Source organism: Lissotriton vulgaris, chromosome 4_1 (assembly GCF_964263255.1).
Source record: "Lissotriton vulgaris chromosome 4_1, aLisVul1.2, whole genome shotgun sequence".
Classification (NCBI taxonomy): Eukaryota; Metazoa; Chordata; class Amphibia; order Caudata; family Salamandridae; genus Lissotriton; species Lissotriton vulgaris.
This window is the reverse complement of record NC_141691.1, coordinates 278,521,691-278,537,035: the sequence shown is the minus strand read 5'-3', so window position 1 is coordinate 278,537,035 and position 15,345 is coordinate 278,521,691.

The following is a 15,345-nucleotide window of genomic DNA, read 5'->3' as shown; positions in this document are numbered from 1 at the left end:
CACTCATACAAAACCATTGAAATTGCTCCTATATAGTTAGTTGTACTAACTATATTTCGTGCACCCGCAATCCACTGCTGATGATGTCACATATTACATCATTCATAACATGGTCAGTGACATCACTGATGACATCTCAAATGACATCATTGATGACCTGACTGATGACATCATCCAGTGAATGTGGTTTGCTTCGTTATTTAAATATGCATTATATATATAGCAATTTGCATTGAAGAATGAGTGCATATATAAAAATAAATATTTGGATGGAGGATTTAGTAGCAGTGTAATTGATTGTTTACTTGACCAATTTATAGTGTCTCCCTAAATATAGTGGATAGTGACTAAACTGTTTAAATATCTGTATCACTTTGACAGTTGTTGTGTAAACTGGTTCTCCAGTTGGTTACTAGCTATGTGAAAGTCTATATTAGTTATTGATTAGTTAACTGAGTATTTGTATGGGAGAGTGAATGTGTGTGTGGTTCGGTGGGGGGTGTGTGACTGCCCAAGGATGTGTGAATAGTTGATTCACTAGATATATGAAGTTAAAACTACATGTTCTAACAGTTGTTTGGGTGAGTGAATATCTTTATGGGTGTGGTGATGAGCGATATATTTCTCAATGGTACATGTCCAACAAAGTAGAAAAATAAAAGGCAGTGTATGTGTCAGTTGTTGAATATAAATAAGTATACATAATACTCAATGATTGTGTGAGTGACTGTATGGATAACGTTATACTTGTAATAATGATTTTATAATTCGTTAAGTATGCCTTACTATCTAAATGAATAGATGAAGTTGTGTTTGTATAAGTGTGTAGCTAAGTAAATATGTAAGTATGATCCATTGTTTGCATAAGTGAGTAGGATGACTTGATATGTGAATAGGATGTGGGCTGGTGTGTAATGTCAATTTAGGTGTATAAGTATTTTTGATAGTGTTCTATTGTTCATTGACTGGTGCCACCCCCACTGATTTTAGGTGCTCCTTACTACGAGCAAACAAATCAAGAAATGAATCACCGATCTGTTTGGTATATTTATTTATACCTGTTATTTAGAAAGTTCAACATATAGGCTTAAACGAGTTGTCCGAGAAAAACACTCGACATATAACCAAATACTAGACAAGAAAAGGGAAAATATATTTACAAAAATTCACGAAAAACAATTTCACACAAAGGAGAACACACAACTAGTGTGATATACATATCATAGATATCATAGAGAATGATCATTTAGCAACATTCATTTAGCAACATTAATTTCATGCTGAATGTTCATTTCATATTCATTAGAGTAATCGGAACATTAGTTCATCCAAACAATATGTACTCAATGAAGGAGACACGTTCTAGGAAAACAATGGAAGAATGCAGACAAATTAATCAAACACCCAGTTGAGCCAAGAAAACAATTATGTATTCTCTGCGCATTCCTCCAGTGGTGCCGACGCGTTTCGAGACCGTGAAACAAGTTAACGGACTCTCATCAGGGCTCATTCAATCTGGATCTAGAAGTGTGTATTAAAAACAGAAAAGAGAGCGACAAGTCACCATTTTGTTCAGTAACCGGGGGACTGCCCCCACAACCCCTCTGGGCCCTATTAATACCTGAAAGTGGCTCCGGAGGCCTGATCTCGAGGATCTGTATACACCAAAACTTGTGGCGGGACCTTGTTATCTGTAAGATAACATAGAGCTTAGTGTGCCGTCCGGTCATTGCATATTCATTAAATACATCCGCGGGGAGACCCGCGAAACGTCAAGAAAGAAAAACATCATATTCATACCTAGGACAGTACCGGAATTGTTCCCTGCCCCCTTCTTATTTTGGTTGTCCCGTCATTCCTTCTTTAGACCTGTGGAATGCGAACCGGAAATAGCCACATTAGGCTATTGTACCAACTCACGAATTCACGAATTTAAAGTGTGCAAACATAATTTCCACACAAAAGAATTAAAAGCCGCCTACCTGGACACTCAGCGTTTTGTCAGTGGTCTCAGGTGAATGGGCGTGCTGTTCGTTCTGGTGGAAACAAGAGAACGTGGCATTGTGATACAAGGCTGCCAGTGGTAATACTATTCATGTTTTGAGCGGGGTGCGTTTTTAAATTGCAACTACTCAGTGCTAGTTTACCTTCGCTTCAGTTTCCGTGGATGTCAGCCCAATCAATGATACTTCGTGCGTTACGGTGAAGCAAGTAGTAACTCGATCCCATATGCGTGGTCTGCAGCCTGTCAAATCAAGGCAAAAAGCCCGTCAGTCATCGTCTCTGTTTGCGCATATACAGCGTCCCATTAGATATTTTATTCGGGGCACTCACCAGCTCGGTAGGCGCTCCGTTGTCAGACTGTCAGGTTCGATTCCGAATCAGTACTGCCATGTTTGGGGCGGAGTTATAAACCTATATTTGGCGCATGGAATTATGGGACATGTAGTTTAAAAGAGGTAAACAGGATTACAGTCTCGATACTTCAGACATTGTATTAAGTCCAGTTTGGGCACTGTTAAATCGCATAATCAGATACGCCTCCTTGCGCAGGAGGGTTTCCTCGATATCAACCAGACCTTTTTTCGTGGGCATTGTATACAACACGGTCCAGGAGAAATCAGTCTCCGTGTGTGACTTGTCAATAAAGTGTTGGACCATTGGGGCACTCAGCACTTTATTTTTGATACGGGATCGGTGCTGTGTTATCCTGGTGTTCACCTGCTGGTTGGTCTTCCCTATGTACAGTTTAGGGCAAGCGCAGGTGATGGCGTACACAACATTTTTGGTCCTACAGTTGGAGAACCCTTTATTGGTCCATTTTACCTGCTTGTGTTGGAATTCGGACCCTTCTAGGCAGGACCCACAGGACACGCAATTACCACATTTGTGGTGCCCCTCAACTGGTTTGAGGCCCCATTTGGATAAGAGATCTTGCTTGGGTTGGGGTGTGACAATGTCGGCACGCACCAAGTGTTGGCCGATACTTCTGTTTTTTCTGTAGGCAAAAATCGGCCTAGGAAAGGGACACTCCAGTTCTTCCAATAGGTGCCAATTCTTTAGGACCATTTGTCTGACACGATGTGTGTCAGGCCCAAAAGTTGTGACACAGACCATCTGTTCTAGTTCATTTTTTGTTTTGTTCTGCAGTAAACTTTCTCTTGGTGTATATCGAGCCCTTTTGGATGAATGTTTAAGCATCTTTTTGGGGTACCCACGAGTGATCATTTCATCACAGAATTTCTCAGCGTGATGGTCAAAGTCCTCCAAACTTGAACAATTCCTCCGTATACGGAGTAATTGTCCGTATGGAAGGTTACTTTTCAAATTGCGCGGGTGGGCACTCCGGTGATGGAGGATGGTATTTTTGTCCGTTTTTTTGCGATAGAGTGAGGATTTTAGGCGCCCCTCTGGACAGGTGATTTGGACGTCCAAGAACGTCATCACAGTTTTGCTCTGTTCTAGAGAAAATTTGATATCCTGGTGTTTGTTATTAAGCCAATGGTGGAAGGACATCAACTCGGCATGGCTACCCTGCCACAGGAGCCACACGTCGTCGATGTACCGTAGCCACTGCTTAATGTGTTTCTGGAAGGGATTGTTGTTTTCAATGAACATTTGTTCATATTGCGCCATGTACAGAATGGCTACCTCCGGCGCATAAGGACAGCCCATGGCTGTCCCTTTAATTTGCATGTAGAATTGATCATTGAATCGGAAGTAATTCTTTTTCAATGTCAATTCAGCCAGTTTCACGATGAATTGGGTCGGTACTCTATGGGGTCGTTCTCTGGTGTCCAAATACATCTCTATCACCTCAAGCACCTCGTCTTGAGGGATCTGTGTGTATAAGGACGTCACGTCCATTGTGACCATGATTTCAGATTCAGAATCGAATTACATGCCCTCAACTTTAGCTAGAAAATCCGTAGTGTCCTTTAAATAGGACCTTACCCCACTGACAAAGGGTTTTAGGAAAAAATCAATGTATTTGGAGATAGGCTCCAAACACGAATCACAGCCTGAGACGATCGGTCGTCCCGGGGGGTCAGTCAAGTTTTTATGGATCTTCGGGAGGAGGTACAAGACAGGGGTTCGGGGGAACTTTTTCACAAGAAATTCACTTTCCTTAATTCCTACGAACCCACTGTCCTTGCCATCCTGGATAAGTTGCATTATCAATCCTTGGATTTCTTTAACAGGGTCTCCTTGCAGTTTCCTATACCATGTTGTATTATCAACCTGCAGTTGGCCTTCCTCTAGGTATTTATCTTTGGGCCACAATACCACAGCCCCGCCTTTATCGGCAGGCTTTATCAGGACAGAGTGATCTTCTTGTAAATCCTTAAGTGCTTGTCTTTGGCCTTTACTAACATTTGAGGGAACATGCTTTTTTTGTTTCTCAAATTTGTTGATGGAGGACAATAATACTTGCTCATATGCAAGAACTTGCTTGGGGATATTTTGGTGTGGGATGAAATTTGATTTGTTTCTCAACCCAGTCGGTTCAGTGTTAACAGTGGGTGGTTGGTTGGCAAAAAAGGCCCGAAGGCGTATTTTGCGGCAAAAAGCAATCATCTCCATCTTCAGTTTAGTGTAGTCAGTCTGTTGGCTAGGAACAAATTTCAGCCCCAAATTAAGCACGGTTGCCTCGTCCTGAGTAAGTTGTTTGGTGGATAAATTGACAATATTATTTGGAGCCACTACGATTGATAGTGGTTCCTGCGCGTACGCATTTCCCACGGCACTTTGTATCTTGTGTTGCCCTGTTTGTTTTTGTCTAAAAAAGACTCCTGTTTTTTATTGGGATTGCCTTTCGGATCAGACCCAGAAGAGTCAGATGAGGAGGATGTCTCTGAAAAGGTCTTAAAGCGATTCCGTGACCGACCCTGGAATTTATAGAGTGCGCCGCGCGAGTCAGCCTGAGTATAATAATCGTCCTTCAGGAAGGGGTATGCTTTTTCCAAACTGAAGGATTTGGCGTCTTTCTCGTATTGTGAAGTTTTATTGTTAATTGTGATATCCCGAAAAGCCAGAATTTCCTTCTCAATTTTTTCAATTAGGGATTTTGCGTCAGGGACTACAGTGCTGTCCAGAATACTTTTGGGGAGCCATGCCGAGTTGATGTCCTTCCACCATTGGCTTAATAACAAACACCAGGATATCAAATTTTCTCTAGAACAGAGCAAAACTGTGATGACGTTCTTGGACGTCCAAATCACCTGTCCAGAGGGGCGCCTAAAATCCTCACTCTATCGCAAAAAAACGGACAAAAATACCATCCTCCATCACCGGAGTGCCCACCCGCGCAATTTGAAAAGTAACCTTCCATACGGACAATTACTCCGTATACGGAGGAATTGTTCAAGTCTGGAGGACTTTGACCATCACGCTGAGAAATTCTGTGATGAAATGATCACTCGTGGGTACCCCAAAAAGATGCTTAAACATTCATCCAAAAGGGCTCGATATACACCAAGAGAAAGTTTACTGCAGAACAAAACAAAAAATGAACTAGAACAGATGGTCTGTGTCACAACTTTTGGGCCTGACACACATCGTGTCAGACAAATGGTCCTAAAGAATCGGCACCTATTGGAAGAACTGGAGTGTCCCTTTCCTAGGCCGATTTTTGCCTACAGAAAAAACAGAAGTATCGGCCAACACTTGGTGCGTGCCGACATTGTCACACCCCAACCCAAGCAAGATCTCTTATCCAAATGGGGCCTCAAACCAGTTGAGGGGCACCACAAATGTGGTAATTGCGTGTCCTGTGGGTCCTGCCTAGAAGGGTCCGAATTCCAACACAAGCAGGTAAAATGGACCAATAAAGGGTTCTCCAACTGTAGGACCAAAAATGTTGTGTACGCCATCACCTGCGCTTGCCCTAAACTGTACATAGGGAAGACCAACCAGCAGGTGAACACCAGGATAACACAGCACCGATCCCGTATCAAAAATAAAGTGCTGAGTGCCCCAATGGTCCAACACTTTATTGACAAGTCACACACGGAGACTGATTTCTCCTGGACCGTGTTGTATACAATGCCCACGAAAAAAGGTCTGGTTGATATCGAGGAAACCCTCCTGCGCAAGGAGGCGTATCTGATTATGCGATTTAACAGTGCCCAAACTGGACTTAATACAATGTCTGAAGTATCGAGACTGTAATCCTGTTTACCTCTTTTAAACTACATGTCCCATAATTCCATGCGCCAAATATAGGTTTATAACTCCGCCCCAAACATGGCAGTACTGATTCGGAATCGAACCTGACAGTCTGACAACGGAGCGCCTACCGAGCTGGTGAGTGCCCCGAATAAAATATCTAATGGGACGCTGTATATGCGCAAACAGAGACGATGACTGACGGGCTTTTTGCCTTGATTTGACAGGCTGCAGACCACGCATATGGGATCGAGTGCTATTTTGTTACTACTTGCTTCACCGTAACGCACGAAGTATCATTGATTGGGCTGACATCCACGGAAACTGAAGCGAAGGTAAACTAGCACTGAGTAGTTGCAATTTAAAAACGCACCCCGCTCAAAACATGAATAGTATTACCACTGGCAGCCTTGTATCACAATGCCACGTTCTCTTGTTTCCACCAGAACGAACAGCACGCCCATTCACCTGAGACCACTGACAAAACGCTGAGTGTCCAGGTAGGCGGCTTTTAATTCTTTCGTGTGGAAATTATGTTTGCACACTTTAAATTCGTGAATTCGTGAGTTGGTACAATAGCCTAATGTGGCTATTTCCGGTTCGCATTCCACAGGTCTAAAGAAGGAATGACGGGACAACCAAAATAAGAAGGGGGCAGGGAACAATTCCGGTACTGTCCTAGGTATGAATATGATGTTTTTCTTTCTTGACGTTTCGCGGGTCTCCCCGCGGATGTATTTAATGAATATGCAATGACCGGACGGCACACTAAGCTCTATGTTATCTTACAGATAACAAGGTCCCGCCACAAGTTTTGGTGTATACAGATCCTCGAGATCAGGCCTCCGGAGCCACTTTCAGGTATTAATAGGGCCCAGAGGGGTAGTGGGGGCAGTCACCCGGTTACTGAACAAAATGGTGACTTGTCGCTCTCTTTTCTGTTTTTAATACACACTTCTAGATCCAGATTGAATGAGCCCTGATGAGAGTCCGTTAACTTGTTTCACGGTCTCGAAACGCGTCGGCACCACTGGAGGAATGCGCAGAGAATACATAATTGTTTTCTTGGCTCAACTGGGTGTTTGATTAATTTGTCTGCATTCTTCCATTGTTTTCCTAGAACGTGTCTCCTTCATTGAGTACATATTGTTTGGATGAACTAATGTTCCGATTACTCTAATGAATATGAAATGAACATTCAGCATGAAATTAATGTTGCTAAATGAATGTTGCTAAATGATCATTCTCTATGATATCTATGATATGTATATCACACTAGTTGTGTGTTCTCCTTTGTGCGAAATTGTTTTTCGTGAATTTTTGTAAATATATTTTCCCTTTTCTTGTCTAGTATTTGGTTATATGTCGAGTGTTTTTCTCGGACAACTCGTTTAAGCCTATATGTTGAACTTTCTAAATAACAGGTATAAATAAATATACCAAACAGATCGGTGATTCATTTCTTGATTTGTTTGCTCGTAGTAAGGAGCACCTAAAATCAGTGGGGGTGGCACTTGTTTCTCTAATATATATACGGTCCAGCCTACTCCACGTCCCGGGACCTATCTCCTTAACTTTCACCAGTTTAGGGCGGGTGCAACCCGCGAGAGTACAAAGGGCATTCAAGTCACTTTGTTCTGTGATTCTTTTCCATTGATAGGAGGAAGGACACACTGTCCTTCACTTGGGATGTCCGAGAAAGACACTCTTTCATTTTCTGAGAGCCACATTAAATCTCTGTGCGAGTCAGACCCCTTCCCTGACGTCGCCCTAAGTACCTCGGCACAACAACAGAATGAGTCCGATAAACTAACGAGACTTAGCAAAAAACACATCAGAACGGAATTACATGGGCACTTCTTGTTGAAGCACCTAAGGGGAGGTACCATCCCCTGGGGTCTTCAAGTAAAGAATGTCCCGGTAATATTTACGGATGACGCTGAATATAAGAAAGGATTCAGTTGCATCAACACGAAGTGTAGTCGGGACCTCATGGTCCATACCATTGAGACCGCACAACGCTTATGTCAGAAAGAACTGGAAGAAATTCAAGAACTCACCAAAAGTATTCTGGACAGCACTGTAGTCCCTGACGCAAAATCCCTAATTGAAAAAATTGAGAAGGAAATTCTGGCTTTTCGGGATATCACAATTAACAATAAAACTTCACAATACGAGAAAGACGCCAAATCCTTCAGTTTGGAAAAAGCATACCCCTTCCTGAAGGACGATTATTATACTCAGGCTGACTCGCGCGGCGCACTCTATAAATTCCAGGGTCGGTCACGGAATCGCTTTAAGACCTTTTCAGAGACATCCTCCTCATCTGACTCTTCTGGGTCTGATCCGAAAGGCAATCCCAATAAAAAACAGGTGTCTTTTTTAGACAAAAACAAACAGGGCAACACAAGATACAAAGTGCCGTGGGAAATGCGTACGCGCAGGAACCACTATCAATCGTAGTGGCTCCAAATAATATTGTCAACTTATCCACCAAACAACTTACTCAGGACGAGGCAACCGTGCTTAATTTGGGGCTGAAATTTGTTCCTAGCCAACAGACTGACTACACTAAACTGAAGATGGAGATGATTGCTTTTTGCCGCAAAATACGCCTTCGGGCCTTTTTTGCCAACCAACCACCCACTGTTAACACTGAACCGACTGGGTTGAGAAACAAATCAAATTTCATCCCACACCAAAATATCCCCAAGCAAGTTCTTGCATATGAGCAAGTATTATTGTCCTCCATCAACAAATTTGAGAAACAAAAAAAGCATGTTCCCTCAAATGTTAGTAAAGGCCAAAGACAAGCACTTAAGGATTTACAAGAAGATCACTCTGTCCTGATAAAGCCTGCCGATAAAGGCGGGGCTGTGGTATTGTGGCCCAAAGATAAATACCTAGAGGAAGGCCAACTGCAGGTTGATAATACAACATGGTATAGGAAACTGCAAGGAGACCCTGTTAAAGAAATCCAAGGATTGATAATGCAACTTATCCAGGATGGCAAGGACAGTGGGTTCGTAGGAATTAAGGAAAGTGAATTTCTTGTGAAAAAGTTCCCCCGAACCCCTGTCTTGTACCTCCTCCCGAAGATCCATAAAAACTTGACTGACCCCCCGGGACGACCGATCGTCTCAGGCTGTGATTCGTGTTTGGAGCCTATCTCCAAATACATTGATTTTTTCCTAAAACCCTTTGTCAGTGGGGTAAGGTCCTATTTAAAGGACACTACGGATTTTCTAGCTAAAGTTGAGGGCATGGAATTCGATTCTGAATCTGAAATCATGGTCACAATGGACGTGACGTCCTTATACACACAGATCCCTCAAGACGAGGTGCTTGAGGTGATAGAGATGTATTTGGACACCAGAGAACGACCCCATAGAGTACCGACCCAATTCATCGTGAAACTGGCTGAATTGACATTGAAAAAGAATTACTTCCGATTCAATGATCAATTCTACATGCAAATTAAAGGGACAGCCATGGGCTGTCCTTATGCGCCGGAGGTAGCCATTCTGTACATGGCGCAATATGAACAAATGTTCATTGAAAACAACAATCCCTTCCAGAAACACATTAAGCAGTGGCTACGGTACATCAACGACGTGTGGCTCCTGTGGCAGGGGAGCCATGCCGAGTTGATGTCCTTCCACCATTGGCTTAATAACAAACACCAGGATATCAAATTTTCTCTAGAACAGAGCAAAACTGTGATGACGTTCTTGGACGTCCAAATCACCTGTCCAGAGGGGCGCCTAAAATCCTCACTCTATCGCAAAAAAACGGACAAAAATACCATCCTCCATCACCGGAGTGCCCACCCGCGCAATTTGAAAAGTAACCTTCCATACGGACAATTACTCCGTATACGGAGGAATTGTTCAAGTCTGGAGGACTTTGACCATCACGCTGAGAAATTCTGTGATGAAATGATCACTCGTGGGTACCCCAAAAAGATGCTTAAACATTCATCCAAAAGGGCTCGATATACACCAAGAGAAAGTTTACTGCAGAACAAAACAAAAAATGAACTAGAACAGATGGTCTGTGTCACAACTTTTGGGCCTGACACACATCGTGTCAGACAAATGGTCCTAAAGAATTGGCACCTATTGGAAGAACTGGAGTGTCCCTTTCCTAGGCCGATTTTTGCCTACAGAAAAAACAGAAGTATCGGCCAACACTTGGTGCGTGCCGACATTGTCACACCCCAACCCAAGCAAGATCTCTTATCCAAATGGGGCCTCAAACCAGTTGAGGGGCACCACAAATGTGGTAATTGCGTGTCCTGTGGGTCCTGCCTAGAAGGGTCCGAATTCCAACACAAGCAGGTAAAATGGACCAATAAAGGGTTCTCCAACTGTAGGACCAAAAATGTTGTGTACGCCATCACCTGCGCTTGCCCTAAACTGTACATAGGGAAGACCAACCAGCAGGTGAACACCAGGATAACACAGCACCGATCCCGTATCAAAAATAAAGTGCTGAGTGCCCCAATGGTCCAACACTTTATTGACAAGTCACACACGGAGACTGATTTCTCCTGGACCGTGTTGTATACAATGCCCACGAAAAAAGGTCTGGTTGATATCGAGGAAACCCTCCTGCGCAAGGAGGCGTATCTGATTATGCGATTTAACAGTGCCCAAACTGGACTTAATACAATGTCTGAAGTATCGAGACTGTAATCCTGTTTACCTCTTTTAAACTACATGTCCCATAATTCCATGCGCCAAATATAGGTTTATAACTCCGCCCCAAACATGGCAGTACTGATTCGGAATCGAACCTGACAGTCTGACAACGGAGCGCCTACCGAGCTGGTGAGTGCCCCGAATAAAATATCTAATGGGACGCTGTATATGCGCAAACAGAGACGATGACTGACGGGCTTTTTGCCTTGATTTGACAGGCTGCAGACCACGCATATGGGATCGAGTGCTATTTTGTTACTACTTGCTTCACCGTAACGCACGAAGTATCATTGATTGGGCTGACATCCACGGAAACTGAAGCGAAGGTAAACTAGCACTGAGTAGTTGCAATTTAAAAACGCACCCCGCTCAAAACATGAAGAGTATTACAACTGGCAGCCTTGTATCACAATGCCACGTTCTCTTGTTTCCACCAGAACGAACAGCACGCCCATTCACCTGAGACCACTGACAAAACGCTGAGTGTCCAGGTAGGCGGCTTTTAATTATTTCGTGTGGAAATTATGTTTGCACACTTTAAATTCGTGAATTCGTGAGTTGGTACAATAGCCTAATGTGGCTATTTCCGGTTCGCATTCCACAGGTCTAAAGAAGGAATGACGGGACAACCAAAATAAGAAGGGGGCAGGGAACAATTCCGGTACTGTCCTAGGTATGAATATGATGTTTTTCTTTCTTGACGTTTCGCGGGTCTCCCCGCGGATGTATTTAATGAATATGCAATGACCGGACGGCACACTAAGCTCTATGTTATCTTACAGATAACAAGGTCCCGCCACAAGTTTTGGTGTATACAGATCCTCGAGATCAGGCCTCCGGAGCCACTTTCAGGTATTAATAGGGCCCAGAGGGGTAGTGGGGGCAGTCACCCGGTTACTGAACAAAATGGTGACTTGTCGCTCTCTTTTCTGTTTTTAATACACACTTCTAGATCCAGATTGAATGAGCCCTGATGAGAGTCCGTTAACTTGTTTCACGGTCTCGAAACGCGTCGGCACCACTGGAGGAATGCGCAGAGAATACATAATTGTTTTCTTGGTTCAACTGGGTGTTTGATTAATTTGTCTGCATTCTTCCATTGTTTTCCTAGAACGTGTCTCCTTCATTGAGTACATATTGTTTGGATGAACTAATGTTCCGATTACTCTAATGAATATGAAATGAACATTCAGCATGAAATTAATGTTGCTAAATGAATGTTGCTAAATGATCATTCTCTATGATATCTATGATATGTATATCACACTAGTTGTGTGTTCTCCTTTGTGTGAAATTGTTTTTCGTGAATTTTTGTAAATATATTTTCCCTTTTCTTGTCTAGTATTTGGTTATATGTCGAGTGTTTTTCTCGGACAACTCGTTTAAGCCTATATGTTGAACTTTCTAAATAACAGGTATAAATAAATATACCAAACAGATCGGTGATTCATTTCTTGATTTGTTTGCTCGTAGTAAGGAGCACCTAAAATCAGTGGGGGTGGCACTTGTTTCTCTAATATATATACGGTCCAGCCTACCCCACGTCCCGGGACCTATCTCCTTAACTTTCACCTATTGTTCATTGACAGCATGTATGAGTGAATCTAAAGGTAAGTGATTAGATGTGTGTGTACAATTATGAATCACTGAGTGGGTTTTTAGATACTTGTATTGCTGTAACAATGGATTCAAATATGATACTCTGTATTTTACAAAGAGTGATGAACGATTTTACTAGTGTACGAAAAGGTGTATGTGATTGTCACATGGATGATGTCATCAGTGATGTCATCAGTGATGTCATTTGAGATGTCATCAGTGATGTCACGGACCATGTCATGAATGATGTAATATGCGACATCATCAGCAGTGGATTGCGGGTGCGTGAAATATAGTTAGTACAACTACCTATATAGGAGCAATTTCAATGGTTTTGTATGAGTGAAATGTCCAGCTAACTCTAACACCCCTAAAACTTAAAGGGGCATATTATCAAGGGGGTTTATCTCCGCATTTTTGGCTTTAAAAGCCAAGAAAGCGGAGATAAAATTATCTCCCTATTACCAAGCTGTCGCTAACACCAGTTAGTGACAGCTAATAGGAGATAGCGACCATCTTGGGCCCCGCTTTGCATGTCAGTGATATTTATCACTAATGACATGCAAAGTGGGCGTGCCAAGATGTTAGCGACTGGAAACAGTCCCTAACATCGCTATCTCCTATTACCAACTTTTGGAGATATTCGCGCTAAGCGCGAATATCTCCAAAAGCTAACACCTGCACTGAGCAGTTCTTAGCCATGTTATCCAATGGAAGGTGTATAACATGGCTAAGAGCATTTGCTCGATAATGCATGAATATCGCTGACTTTTCAGCGATATTCATGCATTGCGGCCTTTTTTTATCGCATTTGCGATAAACCTTGCTAATAGCAAGGTTTATCTGCGATAAAAATCGCCGATTTGCGGCGATAAGTTTTGTCTCTAAACAAGTTAGAGACAAAAATTATCGCTAGTTGTTGGTAATATGCCCCATAGTTTTTTGAGTGAATTTTAAAGGTTTTTTAAATGCTAATTCCTAACTATATAAGGCCTGAAATCTATGTTTTTTTCAGTGAATTTAAAAACATTTCTAAATGCTAATTCCTAACTATATAAGGCCTGAAACCTATGTTTTTTGCCGTAAATTTCAAAGGCTTTTTTAATGCTAATTCCTTACTATATAAGACCTGAAAGCCCACCAGGAATCTCCAGTATGCGTCAGGGACTGCATTGCGGACAGGTGTAATGAAGCCACGCCCCTTTTTACACCTCTCTGCAACACAGCCCCTGTGCATGTTTGAAGAGGGGGAACTAATTCCCCTTGCATACTGGGGGCCCCTGGGGGCCAACTAGCCCACCTGGAACCTCCAGTATGCGCCAGTGGGCTACATTGCAGAGGTGTAATGAGGCTATGCCCCTTGTTACACCTCTACTCAACGCAGCCCCCTGGCGCGTTTGAAGAGGGGGAACTAATTCCCCTTGCACACTGGGGGTCCCTGGAGGCCAACTAGCCCACCAGGAGCCTCCAGTATGCGCCAGGGGCTGCATTGCAGAGAGGTGTAATGAGATCACACCCATTTTTACACCTCTCTGCAACGCAGCCCCCGTGCATGTTTGAAGATGGGGAACTAATTCCCCTTGCATACTAGGGGTCCCTGGGGGGCAACTAGCCCACTTGGAAACTCCAGTATGCACCAGGGGGCTGCATTACCCAGAGGTGTAATGAGGCTATGCCCCTTTTTACACCTCTCTGCAAAGCAGGCCACTGGCGCGTTTGCAGAGGGGGACTAATTCCCCTTGCATACTGGGGGTCCCTGGGTCATATCTGCCCAACGCCGATATTCCGAACGATTGAAAATGACTTTTCTTGAGAAACATTTAGATTTGGATTATCATGTCCTATACTTTGGAATTTTTGCAAGTCTAACTTTGAGGATGCTATAAATTACTCAAGTCTGCCCGAATTGTGCGGGTAAAATTTATACCTAGTCACTTTGAATATGAATGTACTTACGTCTTGTCTAACATTTGGAAAAAATATCTAGTTATATGACAACAGGATACCGACATAACTTGAAGGAAATTAGGATGCCCCGAAGAAGTTCTGTGGTACAGAACGAAACGTGTTGGCTGGCTGTGCTACATAAAATTAAGGAAAATAAAAGGATTTGAATATACACCAAGATTGGAAAGGGGTGACCACTCGGTCCCCCTGAACGTATGGTTGGGTGCCCCGATCCCCCCCGAGAGACCATTTTGGGCGGGGGGTGTGGCTCGGCTGGTATGCCCAAGAGGGGTTGTCCTAGACACCTACACAGAAGACCACGCCCAGTAGGCGTACCGGAGGAGGGTACACGCCCTCCCGCAGAAGAATATATAGAGCGGGAATCCGAAGAAGCGTCCTCTTGTTCCTGTGCTCTGAAGGGTGCACCCACTCGTTGCTCGTGAGCCCTCGACGGAACAAGCGGCAATTTTGAGAACTTGTAATCTTGTTGTTTCTCTTTCAGTTATTTGGAGTACGAAGGATCCAGGACCTCGTTGATCGACTAGGAGCGGAATACTCAAAACCATGGCTGGCAAGAAAGCAGGATAGGGTTCCGAGACGGATAAGGTATTATGCCTATTGTTGAACCGGATGGCTTGCATGGACCAAAAACTCGGAAAGGTCCAATCGATCGGTCGAGGTTTGGCAGAGGTCAAAAAACAGCTGGCGGCACTGAGCAACTCGGGTCACCCTAAGAAGGTAATAGGCCCGGCCTTGCCGGGAGTCGTCCCCGAGGGTAGAGGGAAACGGGTCAAGAGGAGGGCGGTTTCGGGGGAGGTCCCGGTTCCAGAGGTACCCCCAGTCGCCCCCGTCACGCCGGCAGACAACCCTGTACCAAACCCAGATATAGGTCTGCCGATCCTGGTTGTGATTACTCCCGCTAATGATG